This window comes from Cervus elaphus, chromosome 21 (genome assembly GCF_910594005.1).
Source record: "Cervus elaphus chromosome 21, mCerEla1.1, whole genome shotgun sequence".
NCBI classification, from domain to species: domain Eukaryota; kingdom Metazoa; phylum Chordata; class Mammalia; order Artiodactyla; family Cervidae; genus Cervus; species Cervus elaphus.
This window is the reverse complement of record NC_057835.1, coordinates 47,086,490-47,106,594: the sequence shown is the minus strand read 5'-3', so window position 1 is coordinate 47,106,594 and position 20,105 is coordinate 47,086,490.

Here is a 20,105-nt window from a genome sequence, read left to right as displayed (position 1 = left end):
TCCTAGCTTATAAAAGAATCCTCTTATTGTTTTAATTGTTTTTGTTGTTCAGTCGTTAAGTCGTGTCCAACTGTTTGCGACCCCATGGACTGCAGCACACCAGGCTTCTCTGTCCTTCACCATCTCCGCGGAGTTTACTCAAACTCATGTCCATTGAGTTGGTGGTGCCATCCAACTATCTCATCCTCTGTTGCCGCCTTCTCCTCCAAAGAGTCAATTCTTCACATCAGGTGGCCAAAGTATTGGAGTTTCAGCTATAGCCTCAGTCCTTCCAATGAATATTCAGGGTTGATTTCCTTTAGGATTAACTGATTTGATCTCCTTGTTGTCCACGGGACTCTCAAGTCTTCTCCAGCACCACAATTCGAAAGCACCAATTCTTTGGCACTCAGCCTTCTTTAGTTAGGGGCTATCTAATTTTTACTTTAAAAATTTTAACCTGTCAGTTGAGTACAGCTAGAGTTGGTTAAATTCAGCAATTAAGGAAGTGTGTTTTGAGGGGGACTACACAGTACTTGGGCTTCCTTGATAGTTCAGTTGGTAAAGAATCCACCTGCAATGCACAAGACCCTGGTTCAATTCCTGGGTCAGGAAGATCCGCTGGAGAATGGTTAGGCTACCCACTCCAGTGTTCTTGGGCTTCCCTTGTGGCTCAGCTGGTAAAGAACCCACCTGCAATGCGGGAGACCTGGGTTTGACCCCTGGGTTGGGGAGATCCCCTGAAGAAGGAAAAGGCTGCCCACTCCAGTATTCTGACCTGGAGAATCCCATGGACTGTATAGTCCTTGGGGTCGCAAAGAGGACACAACTGAGCAGCTTTCAGTTTCACACAGTATCTTGATTTTCCGTTTTACAAGATTACACTGACAACCACGGGGGTGACATATGACTAAGAAGTACCTGAGGACACCTTTTGGACACTGCATGATAGAGTGGAAAAAAAAGTTGGAATTTGGAGCAAGAGGGAACAGAGTCTGAATTGTAACTCTGCTAGATACTAGCTTTGTGATCTTGAGCAAGTCACATGCTTTCTCTGTTTCCTCATCTTTAAAGAAGATTAGTGATATCCGTTTCAGTTAGGGCTATATTACATGTGTGCATGCATGCTCAGGTGCTTCAGCTGTGTCCAGCTCTTTGTGACCTCATGGACTATAGCCCTCTGGGCTCCTCTGTTCATGGGATTTTCTGGCAAGAATACAAGAGTGGCTTGTCATTTCCTCCTCCAGGGGATCTTCCTGGCCCAGGGTTCAAACCTGCTTCTCTTAAAACTCCTGCATTGGCACACAAGTTCTTTACCACTAGCGCTACCTGGGAATCCCTTTCATGTGTATATTATATGTGTGAATATAGTGCATGTTATCCAGTTCATGGGAACTACCATTACGAATAGAATTACCTAACCTATTTGTCAACAAAGTAAATAAATGGAACCAACATAAAATGTAAATTTTATTTTGTTCTCAAGGTTTTTACCACAAGATGTTCCTTTAAAAGCGTGGTCTTGGGCCCCAGGAAACAACTAGTCTATCTCAGAAGTCTGAAGCTGGTAGTATCTGTGGTCTCAAATGCTTTCTTCAGGAATCTAAGTAACCAACATGTCCCTGAGCCTTGCTTGGCACAACAGTATAACTAATGTCTCCCAGATGAGGGCTTCAGAGCACTGCAGTGATTTGCACTTGAACTTTTATCACAGGATGCTTCCAGGAAAAGGGGAAAATGGAGAAGAGGGCAGAACATGAGCAGCAAAGGGGCAAAAAGATCATTACCATTAACATAAGGGGGGACTGGAAAGAAAATATGTGTAATTCCACCATTTTGATCTAATCCATGGAAAGAAATGTGTAATATAGGATTTAGTGTGTGGTATTTAATTCCTCAGTGGCTCAGGGGTAAAGAATCTGCCTGCAATGCAGGAGAAGCGGGTTTAACCCCTTGGTTGGGAAGGTCCCCTGGAGAAGAAAATGGCTACACAGTCCTATATTCTTCCCTGGGAAATCCCATGGACAGAGGAGCCTGACGGGCTACAGTCCATGGGGTTGCAAAGAGTAGGAGACTACTCAGTGACTAAACAACCGCAACATGTTATAGGTAAGCTTGAGTATCGGCTGTTCAACCAACAATGCACAGCCTAAGCATTGATATCTAAAAGTTTTAGTCTGGTATATACAAAACGGATATAATTAGAGCTTTACAATTTTTCCTTGGCAAAAAGAAATGGTTTAATTCTTTAACTGTTAAACAGTTATGTTAGTCTTTTATTGCCTGTTTTTTACATTTTCAAAAATATACATAGGTCCTTAGAAAGAGAGGAGCTTTGTGCAATTAATACAGATGACTTCCCTTCCCATGAGCCCCAAGAATACTGGAAATGATGTCATTTGTCTTAGGGGCCTTGAATTCCATTGAAAGCAGGCCTTATCATGACCACAGATTTTACAGATAAAAGAAACTTTAAGAGCTTATTCTGGTCCAGTAGCCAGAAAGACAAGGAATTGCGCTTTCCATCTTATCTATCTCTAAAACTTCCTCCTAAAATTTTGTTGACCTAAAAGTATTGGTTCTGACATAATTTAATTAAGCGTGTGTGAAACTGCAGTGTTCCAGAGTCTGAAATTGATATAATTAAAGTGAAATGCAAAGTTTGGACCCTCTGATGCCATTTTATAATGTCACACTCCATCACTTCTGTTTAATATCAAATCACAAGAGATATTTTTCATCTGTTAATTGCATTTTATATGCCTTTCACATCATTGGCCTCAAAGCAATTAAATTTGAGGGAAAAAATTATTAAAGCAATGAGTAAGGTCCAAAATAATCAAGTTCAGTAAAGTTGCCTTCTCTGAGTGATGTCTCTAGCAGATGAATTACCATAGTTTCATTCTACTATAGCTATTTCATTCTCAAAAATACATAGATTAAAAACTGAGGGATCTAGAGAAGGTTTTTTTCCCCCGAGTATTTGGAAATCTAGCAAAAAGAATGAAACCTGCTGATTTATAATACTCTATTATAAAATGATTATTCCTTACATAAAGTGTAAACTATCAGCAAACACCAAAAATGAAATTAATACTTGGTCAGTTTTCATTATACTTTATCCATGAGTCACATGAACCACAAAGTGTTCTTGGCAGTTTTATGCTTCAGATATTCTCTCCTAGACTATTCTCTCCTAGATGTGCATTCATGGTAAGTCACTTCAGTCCTGTCCAACTCTTTGAAGCCCTTGGACTGCGGCCTCCCAGACTCCACTGTCCATGGGATTCTTCAGGCAAGAATACTGAAACGGTTTACCACCAGGCACCACCTGGGAATAGTTGACACAAAAGACTTGAAGATCTGACTTCTAGTCAGTAGGAAACCTAATATATGATGTTTTGGGATATTGGCTTAAATCAAATTAAATTACCATGTTTGTAAATCAAAAGCAGTCACATTCAGGAAATTTTTATATGATAACAACCAAAGAGCTGATAAGTGTTGAATACAAGCATCTTGGTGTCCCTGGAAACATCATAGCATTCATTCTTCATTAAACTGATACAAACATATATTTTGAAACTATTATCTTATAAAGGGTTCTTCTGCTTACTCTTCTCTATCTTTTCCCATACCCACTTCCTCCTTCATCCTTTGAGTGGTTACCTTCTAATCTATCAATCCCATAGAAACTCCTCTCTCCAAAATCAATGGTGATCATTCAGGAAATTGTCAAATACAAACACTTCTACAAAGTTCATGTAATCTATTTTACAAATGTTAAATTATTTGATTCTTATAACAACCTTATGATGCATACTACTACTGTCCTTATTTTTATGTAAATGAGGAAATTGAGACCCAGGGAGGTTAAATGATTTGACCAATGTCACACAGCTAGTAAGTGGCAGAGGAAAAGAAAATTGTTCAGTCATGTCCAACTCTTTGCAACCCCATGGACTGCAGCCCTCCAGGCTCCTCCATCCATGGGATTCTTCAGACAAGAATACTGGAGTGGGTTGCTATGCCCTCCTCCAAGGGATCTTCCCAACCCAGGAATCTAACTCAGGTCTCCTGCATTGCAGGAAGATTCTTTACCCCTGAGCTACCAGGGAAGGCCAGTGAGTGACAAAGTCAGGATTCAAATCCAGAGTCTGGGTCCAAAGTCATTGCTGTTGACCCCCTCCACAGTGAGCTGGATTTGTTTATCTCTTCACTCTCTGTCTGGAACACCATCACCCCACTTCCGGTAGGTCCTTCTCTATTGGATCTTTCTTAATCCCTCACTATTTTAATGAACTCAACTTCTCTCTCTTTTGAAACTCCCCTGCAATAAATATAAACAGACTTACACTTATTTCCATCTGCATTTCCCTTTCATATAACCTCCTTGACACCCCCTATTTTACTATTTGCTATGGTTTTCTCTGACTCTAAATGCTGGATGGTCCAAGGTTAAAGCCTTTGAGCTTTTCCTCTATACTTAGCGCTCATCTTCTCAGTGATTCCATTCACTTCAAGCTGCAAACACCAACTGTACAGGACAACTCCCACATCTATAGCTCCGGCTTAGAATTCTGTCCTGAACTCCAGTCCCCTACATATAGAACAGACTTCACTTGGTCATCTAGCGGGATCTCACGGTTAACATGTGCAAACAAGGCTCCTAACACTTGCTCCCTCCCATAAACTTCATCTCAGTTTCCAACCAACCAGTGATAACACCATGCTTCCCATTGCTCAGGGCCAAAAAGGTTGGCATCAGTTTTTATATCCCCTTCTCTCTCAGGCTCTACAGTCAATAAGTCACCAAGTCTGATTGGCCCTACTTTCAAAATATATCCAGAATGCAACCATTGGTCTCCACTGCTATTCAAGACCAAAAATTTGCCTTGAACCATAATCATTTCTCACCTGAATTAGGCTCCTAACAGCTTCTGTTCTTTCTCCTGTAGTTATTTTTTCCCAATGGAAGCCTAAGGGACACTATAAGAATATAAGTCAGATCATATCAGTCCTCCACTAAAATCTTTCCAGCAGGTTCTTTTCTCACTTTTAGTGAATGTCAAAGTCACTTTCACTGGCCCCTGTTCCCTCCTTGACCTCACTTCCTCCTACTCTAACTCTGCCTGAAACACTGGCCTTCTTGCCATTCTTCCAGTCCTCTAGGAATGTTTCCACTCCAGGGTCTTCGCAATAGTGTTCCTGCTGCTACTTCCTGGACCTTTTGTTTCCCACATATAGTTGCTCCTTAACCTGCATCTGGTCTTTGTACGAATGTTACTTTCTCAGTGAGGCCTTTCCTGGTCACACTATTTGAAATTGATAGTCCCTAATTCTAACATTCTCTATCTTGCTTTCTAGCCTTTCTTTTCTCCATATCACTACCTAACAGGATATATTTTACTTATTAATTTATTTTCTATCTCTCCCCACCAGGATCTAAGTTTCATCAAAATTCACTATTCCAATCTCAGTGCCAGGCAGTGCCTATCATATAATAAATACTATAAAAGTGTTGGCAGGTGGTGCTAGTGTTGTTAAGAACCTGCCTGCCAATGCAGGAGACATAAGAGACACAGGTTCAACTCCTGGGTTGGGAAGATCCCCTGGAGGAGGAAACGGCAACCCACTCCAGTATTCTTGCCTAGAGAATCCCATGGACAGAGGAACCTGGCAGGCGACGGTCCATAGGGTCTCATAGAGTTGGACACGACTGAATCAACTTAGCATGCATGCATACAATCTACTCAGCCTGTAGCTCAGAGTAGAGAATACATCTGTCTTTGATAAATGCTATTGAAGGAATCTGTTCATTTGTGATTGAATATATTTTCTTTTTATTATATATCTAAGCTATCCTAAGATCACTCTAAAGGTAACTCCAATCCCCAGTTTTATTTCAACTCTCTATTTTCAAATTTCCAAACCTGAAAATTGCAGTGCCAGTAGCCTATTGTTTATATCATCCTAGATGGTATAGATCCTCCAAATTCAGTCTAAAGTTAAACACATCTCTAAACACTCACTGCCCAAGCTCAATTAGCTTTCTACTATTTTTATCAGTGCTTAAGACATTATCATCCCTCAGTCAACAGTCATTTTTGTATCTACTGAATTCTATATCCCTGTATCCAAATAATTATCAAACCCTGAGAGTCTAGCTGTATATACAATGCTTCTCTACTTTGTCTCTTTCCTTCATTCATTCATTTCATAACACCTTCATCAGACTTCGACTGTTTCTTTATCTCATCAATTCAATCAGTTATTCAGTCCTTCATCCATCTCTTCATACATCAGCATTTATTGAATCCCCACTGCACTAAGTATTTGGCCTATACTGAACAAAATGTACTATCAAATGGTGTCCTTGATCAGAAAAAGTGTCACCTGGTAGGACAAATTGATGCAGTACTGTTGGCTTCAATCCTTTAACTGTATTATTTACCTGATAAACAAAGCCAAGCCCTGAACCTGTGCCAGTCATGGGTTTTAAATTTTCCTGGAGGTAAAAGCAAGGGACCAGTATTATCCACTTGCCATCTGTGTGCTGGTCCCTCACCCATGGGGATACCCTCTCTGGCATTGTGTAAACATTCTCTTTCTTGCTAACAAACTGAATAGTTAGATTAACACTTCCTACTTCCTCTAGTGCTGTGGTAAAAAAAAAAAAAATCATTCAGTTCAGTGCTACATGCCTCAGTTCCTCCTGTGACCACTCATATCATCTACCCAAAAAGCCACTTCTAGGAAATGCACCAAAACATCTACTTGTTGCATCTATCTCAGGTCCTCTCTGATCTTGGTAAGGGATCGTATTCTATATAATTAGATTTATTTACTTGCTTCTGTTACACCTGCTTTCCCCAGAATCATATATTTACTGAGAACAGGGTCTGCATTTTAGGAGTCTCTTGTACCATCAACATTGTTTAAATAGATTAGGGGGTCTGTGAAAGTTAGAAGTATTGAATAGAATTGTTTACAGGTTACACTCAGTTCAAATATATCATACTGCTGTCCTGGCATTAGAAAGAGATGTATATAACATGGACAGCAGAATCTATACATCCAAACAATAATATTTTATTATACTCAGGGATGATTTAAAAGGTTGTTCTTTGATTCAGCCAACGGGAAAGAAATTCTCCTATTTAAGGATTAGGATTATAACACCGGCTCCCTCTGTTGGTCATTTTAGAAATGACATGGAATTTGAAATTATTTTGAGCAACCACAAAAATAGACTCCCCAACAGTAAAATATTAAACTGGAATAATCCAATAAACATACAGTTGAGATTTTATTTATCCAAGACTGCTATTCTGAATATATAGAAAAGAAATAAACAATACCATAGTAAGTGGCAATTTCATCCCGTGTCTCCTTTCCAGTTGATTATTATGATCAACATATACTGTGTTCAGGAGATCAGTGATAAAGGAGTCAAACATATGATTTCAGGCTCTTTGAAGATAGTGGTTATCAAGTTTTAATCTGCATAAGGAAAATCTGGATGAGTGGTTCAAAAGTTTTGATGTGCTTCAGAAATCACCTGGAGGGCTTGATACAACATGAGTTGTGGGGTCCAGCCCACAGCATTTATGATTCTATATGTCTGCCTTGGAACTGAGAATTTGCATTTATCATACACCCAGAACCACTTCTCTGGGTCAGGCTACTAACTGTGATCTGCAAGGCAGCAGCATCAGCATCACCTGGGAGATGTGAGAGACAAAGGATTTCAGGTCCACCCCAGACCTTCTTTCCCAAAGAATCCCTGAGTGATTTGTATGCACATTTGAATTTGAGAAGCAATGGCTTAGAGCAGGGGTGGCAAACCTTTTCAGTAAAGGGCTGGATAGTAAACATTTTAAGCTGTCTGGGCTGTAGAGTTTCTGGCACAGCTACTCAGCTCTGCTCCTTAGCACAAAAGCAGTCACAGACTATGAATGGCTTTGTGTCAATAAAACTTCACTTCCAAAAACAGGCAGTGGGCTGAATTTAGTTCAATGGTTGTAGTTCACTGACCTCTAGCTAGTACGTGTGTGTTGTTATGGGGTTTTTGTTTTTAAGTAGTTTTATCTCTCACGGTCTCTGATTCTGTGGTTCTAGGGTTGGACCTGCTATTTGTATTTTTAACAAGCACCTGGGGAAATTTTGATTTATTGTTGTTAGCACCCCACACTTTGAAAAAAGTGTGCTGCCATCATTTTCTCTTATTTATTAGATATATATTGTTTTCTTGTAAATAGCTCACGACAAGAAAAATTTAAAGTTCTGATCCATTATTCCTTTCAGCAACACCTTCTACATTCTTCCAAATGCTTCCCACACGGAGTTGGACTTGTTTGTTTAGTTGTATCCAACTCATTTGCCACCCCATGGACTATAGCCTGCCAGGATCCCCTGTCCATGAGATTCCCCAGGTAAGAATACTGGAGTGGGTTGCCGTTCTCTTCTCCAGGGGATCTTCCTGACCCAGGGATCGAACCCACATCTCCTGCATTGCAGGCAGATTCTTTACTGCTGAGCCAGCGGGGAAGCCCCTGGACTGGCATTAACCATGTGCATTTTTCCCCAACAGAGCAAACTGAACTCCTGGAAGAATTACTACTGCACATATTTGTCCATCAGGAGGGAGGACAAACTGCATGCACATTTAAGCAGAAAACTCATTACAGAAGGAAATTAGAAGCCACGAGAAGGGAGCATTCTTCTCCTTTATTGCTTCTCTAAATTTTTCAAACCAAAACTCAACTGCTCTGGCTAAACTCTTCAGGGAATAGTTTTATGATTAAAGCCAAAAAGAGAGAGAGAACAACAAAGAAATGGAGGGAAAACAGAGCCAGCTGTGAAATGGACTTTGTGCTTATTCTCTAAATGGCTAGCTATTTCTTTCATAAAAGTAGACTTGAATTTACTTTTTCATCCCAGTTATCCCATCCCTTCTCATCAACTCTCCTTTCTCCCAAAGACACTAACTCTAAACTCTGATCTTTTCTGCTGCCATTCTTATTTTGCTTAAGAGTTCTAGGAAGCAATACATGAAAAAAGCTTAATTGCTAATGAACAGAGATGCACATTATAAATTTTATGTTTTTAACATTTTCTTCAAAGATGTGTTTTTCTCAAAGTGTATAAAAAGATGTTTAGAATTTTCTCAGCCATTTTTTTTCCAGTTGTCTTAAAGTATAGCTTTAAATTTTCAGGCTCTTGGGGGCTATTTTCAGTTCAGTTGCTCAGTTGTGTCCAACTCTTTGAGACCCTAAGGACTGCAGCATGCCACATTTCCCTGTCCATCACCAACTCCCAGAGCTTGCTCAAACTCATGTCCGTTGAATCAGTGATGCCATCCAACCATCTCATCCTCTGTCGTCCCCTTCACCTCCTGCCTTTAGTCTTTCCCAGGGTCTTTTCCAATGAGTCAGTACTTCACATCAGGTGGCCAAAGTATTGGAGCTTCAGCATCAGTCCTTCCAATGAATATTCAGGGTTGACTTCCTTTAGGATTGACTGGTTTGATCTCCTTGCTGTCCAAGGGGCTCTCAAGAGCCTTCTTCAACACCACAGTTCAAAAGCTATTTTATGTAATTTTTTTCCTAATGATTAAAGCAATACTGTTCAATGTTAAAAATTTTTTAAATACAGATAAGTGATGAAATAAATCACCCATATGGGACTTCCCTGGTGGTCCAGTGGTTAAGACTCCGCACTCCCAAAGCAAGGGGCCTGGGCTGGACCCCTGGTCAGGGAACTAGATTCCATATGCCTAAGAGAAGATCACACAGGCAGCAATGAAGATCCCCTGTGATGTACTGGCACAGCCAAAAAAATAAATTAAAAAGAAGAAATCATGCACAACACCTCTACTTAAAGATTGTCTCTACTAACTTTAAAAAAATTATTTGAGATAAAATTCACATAACATAAAACTAAATATTGTTTGAAAATTGTATTGAAATTTGATGTACTATATGTTACAGGTGTACACAACAGTGATTCACAATTTTTAAAAGTTATACTCCAATTATAATTGCTATAAAATTATCCCCATTCCCCATCTGTACCCCCCAATAACCACCAATCTATATTCTATCTCTATGGGTTTATCTATTCAGGATGCTTCATACAAATGGAATCATATATATGTGACCCGGTGTGTTTGGCTTCTTCCACTTAGTATATTTTTAAAATTCATATACCTCACAGCCTGTATTACTAATTAATTCCTTTTTCTGACTGAATAATATTCCATAGTAGGGATATACCACATCTATTCACCCATTCATCCACAGATTGGATGTTTCCATCTCTGGTACTGTGAAATAATGCTGCAATGAATATTGTGTACACAAACTTGTTTGAGTAACTGTTTTCAGTTCTTTTGGATGTATATTGAACAGTGAATTTGCTATGTCATGTGGTAATTCCATGTTCGACGTTTTAAGGCACCACCAACTGTATTCTTGCCAGGGAAATCCCATGGACGGAGGAGCCTGGTAGGCTACAGTCCATGGGGTCTCAAAGCCTGTTTAGTATAGTTCTCCATGGTTTTATAAATGAGGAAGCTGTAGCTCAGTCTGGTGATAGAGGTTAACAGAAGTCACGGTGAGTCAGGGGCAGATCCCAGATACCACCGTACTTCTAATAGGCTAATGTTGTGGTTTGTATAGCAACGGCAACACTGAATAAGCTTCAAGACTATGTACTCCCTCTATAGGTCTCAGAGGCTAAAAATGTGTGCCACAGTCCAATCATTAGAACAAGTAATGGGGAAAATTATGGACCATTTCAGCTTCGCTGAATGGTTTTTCTTGCCACACATAGCCCCAAGTGAAAGCTATGCAGAAAGTTCAGGTCTTTCAGGACAAACACTTCTTCTAAATATTTTTTCCACTTATATTAACACAGGAAGTAGAGAAAGCAGTGTGTTGTAGTAAAGAGCTTAATCCTAGGTTCAGAGATTCTGAGCCTGACTGACTCAGTCTTTTGCTAGCTACATACACTTTAAAGCAATTGTTTCACCTGTAAAATGGAGATAATACTAGTCATTATATCCACAACTAATAGGATAGTTATGCAAATTTTTTAAAGTAATGCCCATAAAATGCTTAATTGGCAATTAGCATATGATGATAGTGAAGACAAATGACTAAAAGGGCTTTTTAAAATATTTTAAAAATTGCAGAATGTATGCAGTATACAGTTCATTCACCTAATCTTATTGGTAGGGGAAAATTGACTGTTTCCAATTTGGCAACACATTTTTATTTTGTTTAGACTCCTTGTAGATGGAGCATTTTAAAGACACATGTGACTTGGGTTTTTTCTTCAACATAATGTCGGTTTCTTTAGCAACTCTGGATATGGAATAATATTCTCATTATAAAGTTACTCAAGACATGACATGGGAACAAAAATATTTTAAGAATCTACAGTGCATGTTTGAAGATGGAAAAAACCTTTTGATAATAACTTTATTAAATAGTTGTTAAAGTTTATATATGCCATTTTAATTGTACTTTGGAAAGACATTTTAATAAAATGATAAGAAATTACAGACTCCAGAATTAGAGAATTATGAAAAAATTATCTTTACATTTACTTATTAATATAGAAAAATGTCAGACAAGAATAATGGAATATGAAACAAAGGTAATAAAGAGAAATTATTCTGACATCTGAAGCTAATTATAATTTTTTAAACTTTCAGATCATACCAAAATCCTTAGTTAATTAAAATGAAGAGTTTTTTTTTAAAGAAGTGATAAATAAGCTTTTGAAATTTTTGATAGTGAAATTAGGTAAGAAGAGTAAATTAAATCAACATATTTTAAAAGATATAAAATTCTTGCTAATGATTGGAAATACTAACATTGATTAAGATGATACAAAATGCATAATATGCTACTACAAAGAGGGTGTTTAGTGCTGTCAATGTAAGAATATTTGAAATTGGTCACTGCTTGGGTAAAATGGAAATGCCAAGAAATCTTACCATTTGTTATAAAAAGAAGTAACCAAAAGGTATGCAGCTAAAAATGGCAGAACTGCATTGTTACAGAGTTGTATGAGACAGCTAATTAATTTGAAAAATTATATTGTTCTTGTAGATTTTGTGATGTTTGGAGTGTATCTCAGATTTTTTTAATGTGTAATTTGTTGTTTTTCTCCTCAATTGAAATACATATTCATTTTCATAGCTTATTCAATATTTGTAGTTTTTATTATCTTTCATAAAGAAGAATGTCTGAATTGTGTAAGTTTCAAGCCCACAAAAGCCAGATCTGTCCCTAGGTAGAGGAGATGTGAAGGTTTAAGGAAGAAAACTGAGGGGCCTGGATTCTGGAGGGAGGCTCAGATAACAGCTGAGTCTTCACAGTTGCTGATGCAACTTCCTTGGCTGTTAGGTCAGTGAAGTGCTGTGTGCTTTTCACAAGCTCCCCACTTTTCCTTCCATATTTGCTACAACAGTTACTGCTGTTACCTCGATAACTGTTTGCTAGACAATCGTGTACTAAGTCACCCCAACCACGTCTGACGCTTTGCAACCCCATGGTAGCTCTCCAGTCTCCTCTGTCCATGGAGTTTCCCAGGCAAGAATACTGGAGTGGGTTGCCATTTCCTACTCCAGGAGATCTTCCCCACCCAGGGATCAAATCCGCATCTCTTACATCTCCTGCATTGGCAGCAGGTTCTTTACCACTAGCGCCACCTGGGAAGACAAATTGTGTGGGGGGGGTGGAATAAGAGTACCTTTGGCTACAGGTAAAAGGTAAGTGTAAAGATCAGTGCCAAAAAGAGTGTTTAGTGGAATGTAAGAGGACTTTGCCTCTTGAATGTTTGAAAGAGTATGGGTCAGGCAGAAGGGACAATATGAAATAGGCAGTGATAGATGGAATATTTCCTACCCTATCAGTAAACAAAGATGTGATAGTCATCAGCAACTGCGGCCACAGCCTACAGTGAACTGGTGAGCCCTGAGAGAACTTAGGAAGGAAAGAAGACCTACCATCTAGCAACCATTACTTCATGGCAAATAAGTGGGGAAACAATGGAAACCATTACAGACTTTATTTTCTTGGGCTCCAAAATCACTGTGGACAGTGACTACAGCCATGAAATTAAAAGATGCTTGCTCCTTGAAAGAAAAGCTGTGACAAACCTAGACAGCGTATTAAAAAGCAGAGACATTACTTTACCGCCAAAGGTCCATGTAGTCAAAGCTATGGTTTTTCCAGTAGTCATGTACCGATGTGAGATTTGGACCATAAAGAAGGCTAGGCACCAAAGAATCGACGCTTTTGAACTGTGGTGTTAGAGAAGACTCTTGAGAGTCTCTTCGACTGCAAGGAGAGTCTCTTCAACTGCAAGGAGATCAAACCAGTCAATCCTAAAGAAAATCAACCCCAAATATTCATTGGAAGGACTGATGCTGAAGCTGAAGCTCCAATATTTTGGCCACCTGATGTGAAGAGCTGATTCACTCGAAAAAACCCTGATGCTGGGAAAGATAGAAGGCAGAAGAAGGGGACGATAGAGGACAAGATGGTTGGATGGCATCAGTGACCTGAGTTTGAGCAAACTCCAGGAGATGGTGAAGGACAGGGAAGCCTGGTGTGCTGCAGTCCGTGGGATCGAAAAGAGTTGGACATGACTGAGCGACTGAACAGCAGCAAACAGGTATCAGACTGAAGTCTCTCCCAATGCTGAGCCTTGAAGAAACTCAGGATATGAAAACACAGGATACTGGCCCCAGATAGCTGATGCGCATGTCAGAGAAATGATATCAGTGAGCCCAGACTCTTGTATCTTCCCATGCATAAAAAATGCTAAAATCCTTAACATATGTGGTTTTCTTTCTTTCTTTTTTTAATTTATTTGGCTGTGCCAGGTCTTTAGCTGTAGCATGTGAACTCTTAGTTGTGCCATTGGGATCTAGTTCCCGACCAGGGATGGAACCTGAACTCCCTGCATTGGGAGCAGGGAGTCTCAGCCACTGGACCACCAGGGCACTCCCTGACTGTCTTTAACTAACAATAGTCTCTCGGAGTTCAGATTGCCTGCCCTTTGTTGCAAAACTCCTATACAGCCTGGCTCTCATCCTTGCCTCCCTGAGCAGTTTTCTGAGGGTTACTTGAGAAGGGGCCTCTCAGCCTTGAGGTCCCCTAAATTTCCACCAAATAAAACAGAACTCTCAACTTTTAGGCTGTGAATATTTTTTTAGTCAACTGCAGTAATGGATCTAAAATTGACCAGTGAAGACTACTGAATATCTATACAGCTTGGTTATCCTGGAAAAGTGAAGATAGGAGACATGTAAACTCAGTTTGCAAAGCTAGATCTATCTTTGATTTAAACAGTTACGTTGTTGGGAATAGCTTTCAGCCCGGAGGCAGCTGGCGAAAACTCTGTGGGGTAAGGGGAGGGGTAAAGGACCTCCTTGCCCATGTCATCCCAGGGAGCCTGCCCTGACCTCTGGCTGCAAAATACTAGCTATATGTCATATTTGCTGCTGAAATTACTTTCTTGTTTTGTTTTGTTAACCCTTTAAAATAGGCCACCAAAAATGTAAGACCTCTAAAATGTGTATGAACACAAAAGTTTGAGAACCACAAAATAATAAAGAAATTATTTTGCCTTCAAATGTAAGATTTCAGTTTCTTCGGAGCAATTAACTACAGAGATGCCTTCAGTTCATGCAAAGTTCTCTGTTCCTTAGTAAATGATGGACTTTACAAAATAATTCAACACAAATTCATTTGTTATACACTTAGTGGACCCAGACATTGTGCCTGCAACTGAGCGTACAAAGAACAAGATGCAGTTAATTGAGCTTTTTTTATCCGACCTCATTAAGCAGGACCCAAATAAGTAATAATGTGGCAATAAACATTCAGAGCTTTAGGAAACACAAGGCTAACAGGAATGTTACTGTGTTGAGTCTGTTCTGGAAAACGACTGGAAGAAAAAGGGCTTTTGTTTTTTATGGAAGCAGAATTACTGCCTAAGAGAAAAGGAACAGGAAGGAAATTATTCCATGGTGAGAATGAAGGTTAATTGCTTATTTCTTCCTCTGGGAAGTCTTTGTAAAGCAAGTAATTTTTTTATCTTCAGCGGCCTGACATATTTTAATTAATTTATACTAATGTCCTAGTGTTTTAATGTATTTTTCTTCTGCTAGAAAAAAAATACGCTTTATAAATGGCTTGAGGCCATAGAGGAAAAAAAAAACTGAGGGGGGGCCTCAAGAACGTTGGGCTAGTAGAAAACTAACTTGCCTCACCTCATGATTTTGATGAAAATCAGCTAAGATTGCATCTTCTTACTTCTAGTCCATTAAAAAAATTTTCTGTTCCATTAATTTTTAAAAAATAAACCACCTTATACTTTTATTGATTTAGACAAAATCCTCCAAAGTTATTTTTGAAACCTGATTAAGGTTTAATTTAAGCTCCTACTTTTAAGAGACCAGCATTTTTTTTTTTTTTTTTTTTGCTGAGTTTCAACGAGAGTTTAGCGGTCTCCTTGATATTTGTAAATCTCATCAAGATTATCACAGTAGGAGACGAACCATGTCTTGGTTTGCATATCATTTTCTCTGCAGCTAATAACCGGCACAGTGAAGAACTAATCATCTCGGCAGGGCTGTACCTGCTGTTCTAAGCTTGGGAAGAAGATAATTGCAGCTTAAAGTATCAGAGGAAAGAAGGAAAGAAATGTCATATTATTCCCTTTGTAGCGAACAGAGACAGTGGCAGGAAAGAATTAGAGAACTGTGGTTTCTGAATGATTTATCTGGTGTCACAAATGTCACAGGACTTTGTAGTGAAGTTTTTGGTCATTACTTAACAGGAGGGTTTAAGATGCACAATCTCAAGACTCGCCTAATAAAATTCAAGCCATTAACTTCCCTTTTAAGAATGGAACATAAAGAGATTGCCGCTGCACACGTCGCATGGCTTGGAAAGTACAGCCAAGCAAAGAACACACAGAAGAAAACAGCCGGCATTTCCACAGAAGCGGGGGCTCAGCTCCATATGGCTTGGCGTGGTGCAGAACAGATGGCCTGGGCAGCGTGCTGGAAGAGATGACGGGGCCAGCAGGCAGCTCACGAAGCCTGCCATATGAAAAGGGTTTCAATCAGTTAAGGCAAGGAAAAGTGACGATTTTTATGTTTATGATCCTTCGCTTTATGCTTCTCTAGGAGTGAAACAAAATGGCAGGAGGACAGATGTGAGGATAAGGTAGGATAATCTCCTGATAGGTGGACTGGTGCCAGACGCCCAGGAAAACAGCTCTGAGTGCTAAGCCAGGATCTTAAATGTCTCCCGAATAACAGCTCACTTTTGTGTGGTGCCTTTTTATGCCAGGCTTTTAAAATGTCACAACCTTACTAGGTAGGTTTGAATTTTGTTCCTCATTTAAATTGAGGAAATGGGGCCCTCAAAGAGATAAACTGATAATTTATCCTCAGTGAATCGTGGAGCTGTTTCTGACTTCAGGCTCCTTCCCTGATGCAAAGAGCCAAATAATTGGAAAAGACTGTGTTCCTGGGAAAACTGAAAACAAAAGGAGAAGAGGCCGAGGATGAGACGGTTGGATGGCATCACCTTCTCAATGGACATGAATTTGAGCAAACTGCAAGAGATAAGGGGGAGAGAGGAGCCTGGGGTGCTGCAGTCCACAGGGCCGCAAAGAGTCGGGCACGACTGAGCAACTGAACAACAACCTGGAAGGTGTGTACTTGGTTAAAAGCAGGTCTCCTCTATCATACACATAGAGGGAAGGACAGACATCATTCATTCATTCATTCATTCAACAAATGCTTACATCTGCAATGCACCAGGTGCCATCAACACTGTGGATATTGGAGGTGTGAGGACTCACATGCATTTATAATCCAGTGATTCTCCATAAAAAGTTTTCCTTCATATAGAGAGTTTACTCTCACGGTCCTTCTAAAGAGTGCCCATCACTTTGCCCTGCTCTGTAACTTGCAATGACTGACTTTGCCATTCTGAGGCCTTGCTCTCTGCTGGCATGCCCAACAGTCCAACATTTGCCTTCTTAACTTTCTACCTGGAATTCCTCACCTCTCACTCACCTCAAAATCCTTCTTGTCCAACTTCAACGTAAATTTCCTCTAACAAGTGTCTCTGGGCTTCGCCCACGGGCTACAACCAGAAGCATTGTCCCCTCCCTAGGAACTCCCAGGATGTCTTGACCACACCTCTGGGGTCACTGCATCAGCACTGTGGTTATTTTGTACTGATCTTACCAACATTTCTTGATTGAGAGCTTTTGAATAAAAGGGTTTTAGTCCGTCCAAGTTTGTAGACCCCAGGATATAGCAATGTTGTGAATAGATGCCCTGGACACAATTGTCCTTGAACACAATTATCTGTATGTTAAAGGTGATCCTATGATTAAAAACTAAATTATGCCATCATATACTGTAACAACTCTAGATACTGATCCCCCCCCCCTCCACAAACACACACATTTCAAGGTTTTTCTTGTTATTGCTGTTGTTTCTGCTTGCTTATTCATTTGCTTTATGAATTCACTAGGACATTTTGGTGTATTTCTTTGCTGAAGTTTTCAATTTTTGTTTTTGTTACAATCATACTCAGAATGGAAACATATCTATCATTGCTGCTTTAAAATCTCATCACATAATTCTAACATTGTCTTCCTGGTATTTTTAAAAATAAATGATGAGACTATGGAAAAATATCTATAAAATGATTTAAATCCCCCCCCAAACAAAACTAACTTATGCCAGATTTTGAGAATGAATATCATTATCCAAGACCAATCAGAGATGGATAACTTTCTTCTAGAACATTATAAGAGTCCTTGAAAGGCAGTACCACAAATGGGGAAATTTTCAGTCTTTTTGGTGAAATTTATCTTTTTCCAGAATTGCAGTGATTTTCTTTTTATCTAAGCCTTCTCCCTGAGGCTATTACTTTTATAGCCATTATCCCCTCCGAGTTCTGACCTCATCACCTCAGTCCTGTATTCTTGCAACATCTTCACAAATGGACCCTCTGATTTGGGACTCTCTCTCTACTATAAATCACCTATGTTCAGAATTCAAAGTGATCTTTCTAAAATATTACTCTAAAGGTGCAACAGACCACAGTGGTCAAGAGGCTGTCCTCTGCAGCCAAGGATACTCAGCTCTGTATCTCTGGCCACTTAAGAGCTTTGTGACTTTGGACAAATTACTTATCTTATCCAAGTGTCATTTTGTCCTGTTCCATATTATTCAAGAAAACAACTATACTGTCTGATAGCACTGATGTGAATACTTCTCTTATAAAAATACTCAAGCAGCGTGCCTGGCATAAAGTCTCAGTTACTGAATGCTGTAACTTTCATGTCATTTGTCTACTTCAGGAGGAAGAGAAGAAGGAGGAGGAGGAGGAAGAGGAAGGGCAGGAGGAAGAGAGAGGGAGGTGAGAGGGGAGGAGCAGGGAGAAAGAGGGGCTGGGGAAGAAGGATAGGAAGAAAGAGAAGAAAACTTTAAATGGTTCCTAATAGATTACAATATAAAATGCGCACTTCTTGGCTTGGAATTCTAAAATATGAAACACTTCATAATCTAACTCATTCTATCTCTACAGTATGATTTTTTTACTCCTTCTTTGCATGGAAACTCTCTCTTTGGTCACAAAGAGACCTGCACGCATGCCATTCTTTCTCACACCCATGAGTATGTTGGTCTGCCTGGCTGGAACTCCTCTGAAGCCCACCTGTTAAACTTCTACATCATTCAAAACTCAAGTATAAGCTCCTTGGTGAAGTCTCCTTATTACCCCAGATAGAACTAATTCCCCATTTTTGCTCCCAAAGCCATGCTATTCTTACTTCTGTAAGGTAAGTTTCATGTGGCATGAAAGTGAAAGTCGTTCAGTCATATCTGACTCTTTGCAACCCAGTGGACTTAGTCCATGGAATTCTCCAGGCCAGAATACTGGAGTGGCGTAGCCTGTCCCTTCTCCAGGGGCTCTTCCCAACCCAGGGATCGAATCCAGGTCTCCCACATTGCAGGTGGATTCTTTACGAGCTGAGCCATAAGGGAAGCCCAAGAATACTGAAGTGAGTAGCCTATCCCTTCTCCAGCGGATCTTCCCAAACCAGGAATCGAACTGGGGTCTCCTACATTGCAGGCGGATTCTTTACCAGCTGAGCTATGAGTGAAGCCTCATACGGCATACTCATAGTCTATTTGTCTTTTTCTCGTTAAGCTATAATAATCCTTTCAAGAAATGTCTCATTAATGTCTGGTTAGACAACACCTGACAGAAGTGCCTGGCATCGAGTAGATGTCCATCAATATTTTTAAAAGAATAATAAATGTACAAATGGATAAATTTAGGAACCAATGGAATCATTCTTTGTGGAACAAAGATGTGAATTTGGCTAACACATATTATTGTTTAGTTGCTCAGCCGTGTCCAACTCTTTGAGACCCCATGAACTGTAACCCAGCAGGTTCCTCTCCATGGGTTTTCCCAGGCAAGAATACTGGCTTGTATTTCTTCTCCAAGGGATCTTCCCAACCCAGGGATCGAATCCAGGTCTCCTACATTGACAGGAGGATTCTTTACTGCTGAGCCAGCGGGGAAGCCTAACACATATTGGGCCTGAGTATTTCACTTATAAAATGAAACAACAAAATACACACACACAAGTGTGCAAAGAAACAATGAACAACTATACATAAAATACATAAGCAGCAAGGAAGTATATTTAATATCTTTAAACTATAATGGAAAATATTCTGAAAAAAATGTTTATATATAACTGAATCACTTTGTTGTACATCTAAAATTAACACAATATCGTAGATCAACTATACTTCAATACAAAATTAAAAATAAAAGACACAATTTCATATCAGGGAATGGTTTTAGAAAATAGTATGCTTTTGTGCTGGCTCAGCCTAATCTCATAAAGCCTTTCTTCACATCTTCAATAAGTTCTGAGAGGTCAAAGTTCATAATGGGAACCAGGAGCCATAAGTCTAAGCCCATTTCCTGGTTATCTTTCTATTAACAAGACATTCCGTTTATTATAAGATTCCAATTCTTGGTCTATCGGGG